Source organism: Callospermophilus lateralis, unplaced genomic scaffold (genome assembly GCF_048772815.1).
Source record: "Callospermophilus lateralis isolate mCalLat2 unplaced genomic scaffold, mCalLat2.hap1 Scaffold_112, whole genome shotgun sequence".
Lineage (NCBI taxonomy): Eukaryota > Metazoa > Chordata > Mammalia > Rodentia > Sciuridae > Callospermophilus > Callospermophilus lateralis.
This window is the reverse complement of record NW_027511460.1, coordinates 4,303,234-4,314,392: the sequence shown is the minus strand read 5'-3', so window position 1 is coordinate 4,314,392 and position 11,159 is coordinate 4,303,234. Positions and strand designations below refer to the sequence as shown.

The 11,159-nt window shown below is 35.1% G+C and overlaps 1 pseudogene; it reads left to right on the top strand.

The window, feature by feature from the left end:
* The first annotated feature begins 9,476 nt into the window (after nt 1-9,476).
* Nucleotides 9,477-9,585, top strand: LOC143387564 (small nucleolar RNA U13; annotated as a pseudogene).
* The last annotated feature ends 1,574 nt before the right edge of the window (nt 9,586-11,159 follow it).

Sequence of the window (11,159 nt, the reverse complement as noted above, 5' to 3'; positions counted from 1 at the left end):
ACACCTCTTTCTAGGGCCCTCAGGAGCAGGCCTAAGGGCCTGTGATTTTGTTTAGAGACACTTTTGGTTGTTAAAATGGCAGGTGTTGTCTACATCCTTTCATGCCCAGGTCAGCTCCCACCCTAAGGACTGTTCAGGCTCAGAAGTTCAGTTGTGCTGATGTTGAGAAAGAAAACTTGCCCTGTCCAAAGCAGGGCCCTTCCCCTTCAGGTTGCTCTGACACACCTCTCATCTTGCTCTCCTCAGAACACTGTTGTCACCTGACTCCATTTTGTTTCTTTGTTTATGTATTTTCTAATTCCACAATGATAAAGATCTTTTTCAATTGTATTGTGTGAATTATTCCTCCTTCAAATGATACCTTTTCTCTGGGGTCATTTTGCTTTATTCAGATGTATTATTTTTTGTACTGGGGACTGAATCCAGGGTTGCCACATCCCAAGCCCTTTTTTTTATATTTTACTTACAGACAGCATCTCCCTGAATTCCTTAAAGCCTCACTAAGTTGCTGAGATTGTCCTTGAACTTGCGATCCTCTGCTATCAGCCTCCAGAGCTGCTTGGATTACTGGTGTGCAACAAAATATGTGGTTTAATTGTTTAATAACAGCTTAATAGTTTTTTTTTCAGGGAGAAAGCTGTCCTTTCCTGCCCCTACTCTAGTTATAGTTTAACTAGTCATAAATCTCTAGAATGACAGGTTGTTGTTGTTGTTGTTGTTCAGTCCTTTGGAAATCTCTTTTATCTGCTTGTGTCTGCAGCAGTTGTTAAATCTTCTGTTAATCTGATTATTAATCTTTGATGCATAATGTTCTTTTGGGTTTCTTTTAGATGTTCTCTTTTTTATATATATTTTAATTATTGTTATTTTATTTTTGGGTTTTGGTACTGGGGATTGAACCCAGGGACACTCTAACCCTAAGCTACATTTCCAGAATTTTTATTTTTTGTATGGGGTCAGGTTCTCACTAGGTTGGTTAGGGCCTTACTAAGCTGCTGAAGCAGGCTTTGATCTCCAGATCTTCTTGCCTCACTCTGAGTCATTGGGATTACAGGAATTCACCACCACACTCAACTTAGATTATAACTTTTAAAAATTGCTATATTGTAAATATACATAATCATAGGATTCATTATGCCACATCTGTACATGCCCATAATTTGGTCAATCTTGTATATAATATTCTTAACTTGGGATTTTTTTCTCCCTGGGTTTAATGTAGATTTCAGTCCTATAACTCCAAGTTGATAAGTCAGTGTGTCTGATTTTGTGAGGGAGTTTCTGCTGCTTTTATTGTCTTTGTACCTCTATTCAAATGGTCCCTTTTCTCACTTTTATGTTTTGTTCATTTGTTACCTTATCAGGGAGGCCATCCCTGCCCACTGCATTATAGCCCTTCACTGACTTCAGAGCACTTAGCACCACCATTATATGTACATACACACACACACAGTTTATGCACACAGATATATTTCAGACTAAGCATATATTTATGTATAAGATACACATATATGCATTATTCTTACCTTTCCATAAGCTCCTTGTAAGATCCATATAGTATCATGCTGGCCTGTAATCTCAGTGACTCCAGAGTCTCAGGTAGGAAGATTGCATGCTCCAGGACAACTTGGACAACTTAGTGAGGCCCTGTCTCACAAAACAAAAAGGGCTAAGGAATAGTTCAGTAGAAGCACACCCCTGAGTTCATTACATTAAACAAGTTTCTTTAATTTTTCAAATTATTATTTGCCCAAATCTACGAGTTGGAGGTAAATATTGATATTTAGTATTTTATACTAATTTGGGAAGATAATTCTTGACTCTTATTTTATAAGTCAGAAGAAAGAAACCAAGCTTAGCTTTTCAAAAATGGGTTACCCTGACAAAAATGAAATTCTAAACTTGCACTTGCTTCCATTCCCCGAATAATATAAAAGAATTGATTTTACAAGAAGTACAAGAAACCTGAAATTCCTTGAAGCACCAGTTTAACAAATTGATCCCCACAATAATTCTGAAAATATTAATTTAATTAAGGCAAATAATTGTGTCTTGTCAAATGGGAATATTGGACCTCTGTTTGTTTATTGTTTTATATTCCAAGGGGCTTCAAAGAAATGTACCAATTTAAAATCTTGTTAATTAGCCATTATTTAATGAGATTAACTATCATTATTTTGGAATACTAAATATAGTGAAAATAATAGCTGAAGAATATAACTATGCTAAGCAATCAATAACTTGGTTTATTTATCCTAACAACAATGCAAATTTTATAAAGAAAGACAAGAATTAAAAAAAAAACAATGTTTGTCTGTTTGTTTTCCACAGATACATCACCATGTATCTGTGGAACACAATGCTGGTTAATGTTCAAAACATTTATTGAATGATTGATTGATGGATATAAAACCAATCTAATCATATGGAGGACCTATTTCCTCAACATTATTGTTAATTTCCTCCAGGTTCCATTGGGAACATAGATGCTGATCGTTATTCCTAAAGAAATTGAGATAGAGAACTGGTTAGAAGAGGATATTCATATCTTCTGAATTTACTGCAAAATAGTTTCACTGATTTACAATAGCTATATAGTGAATGAATAAAGGTATGGAAAGAAATGTTACTTGCTGAGAATGAATAACTCAAGGTGCCTTTCTTTGTTTGGGGCCAAGCTCCAGATAAGACATTTACTTTCCTCAACTAAAAGTACCATGAGTTTTTTTTCCAAAAATATAATTTATGAAGTGAATAACTTCAAATTTATCAGAGTTCATATTTATCTCAAATATATATATATTAAGGAGTTTGGTCAAGGTCAATTTGGACAATCAAGGAAAGAAGTACCACCATTGACAAGATGTGAACATACACTTTTATACAAACCCATTAGAGATGCCAGCAACACTGTACTTTTTTATCACTTTTGATATATTTCTTCCACTGTATGCCCCAAATATGGCTTTACTTATATATAAGGAAAAAGCTATGTCTTTGGATGCTATCTGGGTTAGTGAAAGTTGAATCTTCCCTCTGATAAAATGACTTAAGCCTGAACATTGGTTGATTCACATTAAGCTATAACCACGGGCCAATAACATCAAGAGAGTCTCCCTATCACATGTTTCTATGCTTTTGGTTACTCATCAGCATCTAATAGGATATCATTACAGGGAGAGAAGTCCTGTTAGTTTGAACATATTTTGATCACTATACCTGAAAAAAAGATATGATCACTTGTTTCTTCTACATCACAGGACATGATTTTTCTTCCAAGCTACCTAAACATGTCCACATTTGCTTATGGTTTCCTTATTCCTGAAATGTGTGATTCTAGAATTTAGCTGTGCCTAGTAATGGGACACACTACCAATGGAAAGAAAACATAGCAAGACCCACTCAGTGAAATAAATCAAGGTGCCTTTCTTTGTTTGGGGCCAAGCTCCAGATAAGACATTTACTTTCCTCAACTAAAAGTACCATGAGGTTTTTTCCAAAAATATAATTTATGAAGTGAATAACTTAAAATTTATCAGAGTTCATATTTATCTTAAATATATATTCAAATTTACTTTAGTCCAATCAGTATGAAACAACTAAAACTTCCACTAATTATGTGCAGATAAAATAGCCAACTAGCTGATATTTTTAATCAATAAACTCCTTGGGGATAGTTACCTATTCTTTGTAAATTTTTATTTCAATGAAAAAATTATCACTTCAAATAATAATTTCAATAAAATAATTTACCAAAAAAAGTACATACAGATCCGAAATCACTTATACTAAATAAACATTGGAAACAAGATATACTCCATAACTTTGTGTCAAAACACAAGTGATACCAAATTGACCTGAAGCAATTTACAGTTTATAACTCATTTTCAACCCCCAGCCCTATGTTGCAGCTCTGCCTACAGGAGTGTGTCTTCCCCACCACACTGGGTAGGAGCTAGTGCTGACAGTTAGGGCACCATCATATTTGCAGAATGCTTTATACCTGATCTGCCTCCACTCATGTGTTTCATGCCTTTTCCCTGTCCCCACAGAAACTGCAGGTCAGGGAAGAGTATAGAGCCACCTTCAGTGAGATCAGTAAATCAGGGTACTGGCTGCTGTCAGAGATGGAACTGCAGGTGTTACTCATCATTACCAAGTGCTTTGAGGACATGAAGGTGGCTGCTTAAGCTGTGGATGCCAAGAATGTGGGTGCCTGAGTAGCCCAATGAGTGGGCACTGTGGGAATCTCCCAAACTAGGTAGGGCCTTGCCCCTGACTGCCCACCCACTGTTCCTTCCCCCAGGACACCCAGATTCTCATAGAGGTGCACAAGTCAGGTTATGCCCGCCCTGGTGATGTAGAATTTGAGGACTTCAGCCAGCCTGTGATCTGTGCACACTCAGAAAATGGCCTGGACACCTGCTCAGATGGAGAGCCTAAGTTCCAGGGCCCTGGCCATAGTTGTGCCAAGTGCTGGCCTTTTGGCAGGAAGAGCAAGGTGGGGGCCCAGAATGTTGTGTGAGAAGACAGTGAGTGGGGACAGCTGAGGCCCTAATGAATTGAGCCCAGCCACGGGAACGCTGAGTCCTGGACCATACTTTTCCTCTTTGCTACGTTCCTGGGCTGGAGGGAAGGAAGGCAAGTCAGTAGCACATTGGCCTGGGAGTCCCCTGAGACTGAGGAGGGCAGGATGTTGTCCTGTGGCATCTGTCTGCTGATGCTCGGGATGCTGAGAGAATTTCTGCTGGTGGAATTCGTGCTGGACTGACAGTTTGTGTTCCTTTCTTTTAGGAGTGCCCCTAACCCCAGATCTCTATCCATCTGATGGATTCTTATGCTCTATAGTTTTGGTATTTTTTGTTTGTGTGTGTGTTTTCAGCATCAGACATACACCCTTACACCACCGGTTTACATCTTGGACAGCTCCTGACTCCCTAGTATGCCTTAGACACCTCCCACTGGCACCAGCCAGTCTGGTCTTCAGTCCTCTCCTCCTAAGCTGTAACCCCTGACCTTTCCTGCCTTCCACAGCCCTCTATGAGTGGCATGCCACTTTGGCCTGTGTCTGAAGACTTTCTTCATGCAAATGCTTCCTGTACCTCCTTCTAAACTGAGTCCAGAAAGCCCAGTGGACTATAGCATCCTTGTTCCAGCCCCTAGACCTAATAGTCAAGGGATGTAGGAGATGGGGTAGAGAGAGGTGTGACCTCTTTCTCTGAGTCTAATGTCCTCCTTGTTACCTATCAGATTTTGTGTTGCCCTTACATGTATTTTCTGTGTGATTATGCATCTTGATTTGGGATATTATTACTATTTTTTATTTCTTTTTTGCTTTTGCTCCTCTGCATCCATACTTATGTTTATCCTTCTGTCCATCTTCATTTTCTGCCCTTGCCTCCTCCTTGCCTGTCCCCTCCTGGACCCAGCTGGTAGTCACGCCCCCCCAACCCTCTTCCCCCTAGAGGGTGTCATGTCCTTGGCCTTGCCTAATGGGTTCCCTTACCAGCTATGTCTATGATCCCTTGGTCTTATTGAGTGAGATCAGTAAGTCAGTCAATCTGTGGCTATCATCCTTCCAGATCCTTCCAGGAGGCCATGGGGGTAAGTGAGGACTGTGGGAGGAGGGATGGCACTGGCCCCCCCATCAGCAAGGTGGTGGACCGTAGGCTTGCTTTCTGCAGCCAGCTGGGTCCCACTCCTTCTTCACTCTGTCTATGACCATGCTCCCAAGATATTTGGAAGGGGAGGAAGGTGGACTTGAATCTTCAGCAGTGTGCAGCACCTGGAAGCTTCAGCTTCAAAATCCCAGACTCAACCCTCTCTTTCCTTTGCAGACTGTGGCTTCAGAGGATTTTAGCCACTTGCCCCTGGAGCAGCAGAGAAAGCGGCTATAGTATCAGTTAGAAGAACACAATCAGGAGCTGCAGAAGAGGTGAATCAGAGGTAGGGCCTGGCAGAGGGGCCAGGCAGGGGACTGAAGAGTGCCATTGGGTTATATTTAAAAGAATGGTGTGCTCAGCAGTAGAGTGCTTGCCTAGCAAAGACAAAAAGTAACCATAAAATATTTACACTCAAATGCACCCAAAAATGTCACAGAGACACCAGCAGGGAGGTTTTATAGGTGATTCTTCATGCGCCTGGAGGAAACTGTTGCTTTCGCTCCCATGCAAGGATTTCTAGCAAACAGAGTGAAAGCTGGCAGCTTATTTAGAAGGCTGGGAAACCTGGGTTCCCAAATCAGTGAGCAAGAATTCAATGAAATTATGGTCTCATTTTTCCTCACTTCTGCTTTTAGATACAAAATCCTGACAAGAAAATTTAATGATGTACTACAAAACAATACATGGCATGGTGGTGTTTGTTGGGTGCCACAGAACTGTATGCTTCATAGTAATCACAAGAGGAAATTTTGTGTTATGTCTCCTTCACCAGAATAGGAAAAGGTTATTTTTTAAAGAAAAAAATACATAATCAATTGGGCATTATCCCAACAATGCAAACATGGTTCAATATCAAGAAGTCTTACAGTCTAATCCATCACATTAGAGAGCTAAAAGGAAATAAAAGCATATGGCTAACTATTTAATAATTCAAACATTTAAATATTAAAAATAAAAATCTGCCAGGTTAAAAAGAAAATCAATCTATTTTGGATATTGAAAAACTATCTATTTAGATAGAAAAACTATCTATTTTGGATATTGATTATATCAGTATAATTTCAAGGAGTATAACACACACACACACTCATAACAAATACTAATATATTATTAGTGGCACAGAATGTTAACTTGAGGCAGCCCTGCTCATGTGGGGCAAGGAGTATATAAAAAGTCTCTGTAACTTCCGTCAATTTTTCTATGAATCTAATTTTTTCTCTTAAAATTAAAAAAGAGAGATCCTTATATCTCAAGACATAAAATAAATAGTATCTACATCTTGCTCAGAAAATCTTTAAATATGTGAATACTCTAAATTTATGTATACAAAATTAATACTTAAATAAAAATTTAGATCATTGAATTATTCTGAATATAAATGAAGTTAAATGTAATATATCCTTTGTTCCAGTTATTTTACTCATAGATTTAAGTTTAGAGCAATTCTTGAAAAAGTTTGGAAAAAAAACATAGACATGATCACTTTATTTTGGCATTGTTCACAGAAATGCCAGAATTAGAGATAATCAGGAGAAGTTGGAGACAATGTTAAGATAATTATACTGGATTTGTACAATTTTAAATGTATAAAATTGAATTATAGCTATAGTAATTAAGCACAGAAGACTTATTTAGTGAGACATATTTATATTTATCCATGTACATACATAAAACTCATTAGAAATCTGCATAAACAGAGAAGTGGGCATTAGGGATGAAGGATAAGAAAAAGGTGAGTTAGGAGAATAGCATGAGACAAAATGCAGAAAATCATGAGATGACTCCTGTGCACCTGAGATGAACACAAAAGAGAAACAACTACAAATTTATTTACCTAAATAAAAATCATTTCACCATTTATTAATCATTTTATCCTATTAGGAAAATAAAGTATATACATTTATTTGTTTATTATTATTGTTGTACTTAAGATGGAGAAAGAAAAGAATGAAAAGACTCTTTCTCAAGGCAACTCAGAGAGTGGAAAAGCATAAATAAAGCAATGATCATGGATGACTTCTTGAGTAATGGTTCATCACCATTTTCTCTCATTAGAGTAAATACAAGAGGGAAAATGTTAGGAAATTAATAAAAGTATAAAATCACCCCAGAGGAATAATACACAGTGAAAATAATTCTTCTATTTATCTCTAGTGGCAAATGTCAAGGAATTATTTTACAAAGAAGAAAAAAGGAGGAGAAATATCTGAATTTTCTTTGACGGATTTATTTTTCTATTTTAACTTGATTATGCAGCAGAAATGGATTTCTCATTTTGAAACCAACAAAGGGTGGCATTTTGGCCTTCTCACTCTGACCTTGTGTGGATTTTCTATTTGCATATTTCATCTCAACTGCAGAATTTTTCAGTATCAAGGACTAGATACACAGCAGAGCTGTGCTGCTTAATGTATCATCTGTTCACAATGGTTTTGCATAATGGCTCTAAGTTGCTTAGAGATGTGCACTTAATTGCAGCAATCCATACAATACTCTGTAATGCTCCACACCTTAATTAGCATATTAAGGGGATGCAAGGAGAGGGAAAATTCATCTAGATGTTAAAGGAGAATTCACATAGTTTTTCCTCAACTGATATGTCATAAAATATTAAATGACATTTCCTTTACTCTTAAGAACTTTTTGAAGAGTAAAGTATGAATAAATTCTACACATCTTTTGCCACAGTGGGAGGGGAATAGTTTATTTAAAATAAGGGCAAACTGAGGAAAAATTATCCTATCCTAATGTCAAATTTAATGCATGTGCTCTTTACCTTGGCTTTCAAAATAAAAAATTAGCATAAATATCTGGACATACTATCTTAATAAGAACATCATTAATTATAATATTCTTTAAAGATCACTGTAGAGCCACAGTTGGTTTTAATTTCATATTTAGAAATATCAATTTTAGCTGTTTAATTTGATAAGGTAAAACATATAGAGAAAAAAACTATGATGATAACACAGAATTTTTTATTAAAATTTTCAAATTTATTAAAATTTGTCTATGCTCAATCTTTGTCAGTGCTAGATTTTTTTCTATTTTATAAAAATAAATTTTAAAACATATTTCTGATAGGATTTAAAATGCAAACAAGTAATATTAAAGATACACCAAGATATTATTGACATATAGTGTTAGCATCTCTTTGAGGCACTATATATTCTAAATAATTTTTTATTTTATCCAAGTCTCAGAACTACTTTATGATGTAAATATTTTTAAGCAAAATTCATAGAAGGAATCTATGGCCTCAAAAAGGTTAAGAAACTTGATTGGACATAAATACTAAATGGCACAAATACTAAATCTGGCACTGACAAAGACTGAGCAGAGATATTTAGTTTGATTCTGAGTACTGAAAGGAGAATAGCAATAAGGATGGTCATAATCGAGAAGGACATGGAAAAGTTTATATAACTTCCTGTTTTACACTACAGTGCATACTTCAAGTGAACTTCTCAAGAACATTTAGTTTGAAATATATGTTAGAACTTCATACATGTCCATTGATAAATGAAATTGATAACTGAATTATAACAGAATGAAAGGTTCAGAAAAAAATGGAAAAAATAGCAGAAAAAAAGTATTCAGACCATTCTTTTAGTTATTTTCCTGACATCAAATTTCTTTGTATATCATGAAGTTATGATATGATTATGATAAAATTATGATATGACTCAATTTGTTATACTAACCAAGATATAATTGCATGGATTTTATGACCTATATAAAAAGAATTAAACTTTAATCATTTATTTCATCATGACAACAATCTTTATTATAACTTATAAAAATAGAATAAATATACTTTTGGTTTATAAGTGTGATGATTATTGGGTGTTCATGTGGCTGGTGTGGGAGATGTGCCTTGCTCTACATCTTGTCACTACATCTGCACATTACTTATCTGTTGTCAAAAAAAGCCTAAGGAAGGTATTTTATTAGGTAAATTTAAACTCCTTTCTTCTCTCTTGAGTTCTTATTTCTTTTTAATAAGTGATGTAATTCCACTTTACTCTGATCTCTCCTCCTGGGATCCATGAGCCACCCTAGAAATTGTCTAAAAAGAACAAAAAGAATTATCTTTCTTATTACCTTTGAATACATATCACATACAGTCCTGTTCAATTTTCAATTTAACATACTGTCTTGTTCAATTTTCAATTTTTTTATTTTTTTTTTTACAATTCTATACCAACTAAAGGATGAAGTCTAATTCTAAATAATGACAGATCTGAACTTTCTTGATCTCTTTACCCTCTTCACATAATTCCAGTATATTATATTTTCACTTCCCTGAACACAGTTGCTTCAAAATATGTTCAGGCCTCATCTCCTGGATGAAAATTTACAGAATAGCCCTGAAAAACTACCCTAAATTGTTTAATTATTGTATTTTGCACATAAAAGTGAACACAAATTTTTCATTATGTGGATTCACCATTTTCAGAATGTTAATAGTATTTGTATGAAAGTCAATGATATTTTTCTCTTACAAGCATAAATACCAAAAGAAATTGATAAAAAATTCTTTAAAATTATTAAGATACCAACTAATTAAAACAAAACTAATGTTTCATTTACACTATTTTTATTAAACAGATGGAAGTCTGATGGCTTTGACAAATAGATAACATAGAAATCAAGATTCAGTGAGGGAAGGAGAGAAAGAGAGAAGCATACAGGCAACTTCACATAAAAAGTAGCTTTGAAGGCTGGGATTTGCTCGCCTAGTATGGGTGGGACCTGGGTTCGATCCTCAGCACCACATAAAAATAAAGGCATTGTGTTCTGTCAATGTACACCTAAAAAGTATATATTAAAAAAAGAGTAGCTTTAAGTACTAAAAAGTTAATTTTTAACCAATAAATCTCTAAGACAACATGGATCTGAAAGTTTTTATAATTCTTACACTTTTTAAAAAAATTCTAAGTCAAGAACTTTCACACACACAAAAAGAATTCTGAGCTAGAACAACAACAACAACAAAAAACTTTAAAAAAATGTTTAGGAAAACTGAGAGCTACCAAAGTTTTATATTGCACCAGAGCCAGTAAAAATGTGTTCAGGACAGCAAATATTTTAGTATATGAGAAGATAAATCTATGCACAACATACAGAATTAACTTCAGTTTCACATAATTCACATATTGTTATTGTTTGTTGTGAAGCTTTTAAGAAATACAAATATCTTAAAAGAAACAACTGAACCTTACCAATATAGTAAGAATTCTTGCCAAAAATGAACCTATGTAATTCTAACTCTTTAAGTATATTCTTTGCCAAAAAGAAAAGATGTATACTAAATAAGATTTATTTAAGATTTCTAAAGTTAAATAGCAAAAATGCAATTGAATAAGTGATATTCTAAAATTGTTGGATCTTGAAATATGCATCTTTTTTAACAAATTGAATTAGGAATAATGAGATTTTAGAAAAATCTTATCAATTTTAAGGAAGCTTGCTACTTTAATTTAAGTACCTTTT